The sequence below is a fragment of the Penaeus monodon genome, chromosome 32, assembly GCF_015228065.2.
Source record: "Penaeus monodon isolate SGIC_2016 chromosome 32, NSTDA_Pmon_1, whole genome shotgun sequence".
NCBI lineage: Eukaryota > Metazoa > Arthropoda > Malacostraca > Decapoda > Penaeidae > Penaeus > Penaeus monodon.
The window spans coordinates 14,339,464-14,340,697 of record NC_051417.1 but is presented as its reverse complement, the minus strand read 5'-3'; the positions used below and the strand labels follow the sequence as shown (position 1 = coordinate 14,340,697).

Genomic DNA, 1,234 nt, shown 5'->3' with positions numbered 1-1,234 from the left:
TCATGAGTATCTCCAAGGAGCGTGTCAAAGATTATGTTTGCGTGAATAATGAATACGTTTTTTTCTTCCAGCGATATGATTCACTTTTGAAAGATGTGTGTCTTTTGTTTACACGAATCAGCTGTTTTGACGCGACGACGAACCCACCATTGGGGGAAGCAGAGGTCCTTCTCTGACGCCCGAAATAAGATTTTTAGGAAACAGACCAAAGAAACGACGACTTCTTTTCTAAAACTCTCGATGGCATAATGTCTTAAGCTATCTGTCAGAACAAGAAGAAACTTCAGAGATAACGAATGCATATCTGTATATATCTTCGTTGATTATCAGGAGATGTCAAGCCATACTATAATCCATATCTAATCTTACACACTTCGTCTGACAATATAAAAGTTGCCTTGGAATAGTCAGGTACTGAAAATTAACCTGTAGCCTTTCTCTTTGGGTCAGTAAAAGGGAAATAAGGTCGTGTTTTAGCTACAAAAGCAGTTCCACTGTGACAGTAATTCAAGAAAGCGATGTCATAAGATGCCGGGGTTTGCTTCATTAAACTAGTTTTGTGGGAGTAGTATGGGAAAATGAAGTGCAGGGTCCTCTAATTCTCTCAGATTAGGCCCAACCCATGAAAACCTTGCATTATTTTTAGAGTATTAACTGGGAAGCTATGCACTTGAAATTCATTGTTAGATACTGTCTCCTTCATTATATTAAATAATGGAGATTTAATCTTAGTAAATACTGGAAAGCTATGCAACTGAGGTGTATTATTACTTCATATATTAAAATTTTATAATTTATTTTTATCTTTGATACTAGTAAATTTAAACAATAGCAGTGCATCACCAAGGCTAACAAAGTTGGCACTGATGGATTGCACCAGATGCATACTTTCCAGAGATAGTTTTAATCTATAGAAACCAACTGTTACAACAGTAGTAGTAACCAGACTAATGTGGCATCAAACAATTGCCATGATGTCTGCTTCTGTCAGCATTCCAGGACAGGCTAGTAAACCTTTACCATCTGTATAAAGTCAAGGTAGGGCTTGAAGTGGCCATTTAGGACAAGGTATTAGGACACACATTTTTCACTGATTTTTTCCATCTGTATTTATATCTTTGTTACAGATAGTTTCCCATGTACTAATACTTCTCAGTGGTGGTATTTTTGCTCAAAATTTTGGTAATTCTTCACTGTACAGACTACTCGCCAGAGCTTGAGTCACCAGTTTCCT

The 1,234-nt window shown here is 36.9% G+C and overlaps 1 protein-coding gene across 3 annotated transcripts in view; it reads left to right on the top strand.

The window, feature by feature from the left end:
* Positions 1-113: 113 nt before the first annotated feature.
* Positions 114-1,234, top strand: part of LOC119593601 (transmembrane protein 41A-like) — a 6,496-nt gene continuing 5,375 nt past the window's right edge. Inside the window, exon 1 of one of the 3 annotated variants that reach the window (XM_037942555.1) lies at positions 114-306. The gene's annotated coding sequence lies outside the window, so the exon portion shown is untranslated. The other 2 variants (XM_037942554.1, XM_037942556.1) reach the window with 2 other exon arrangements.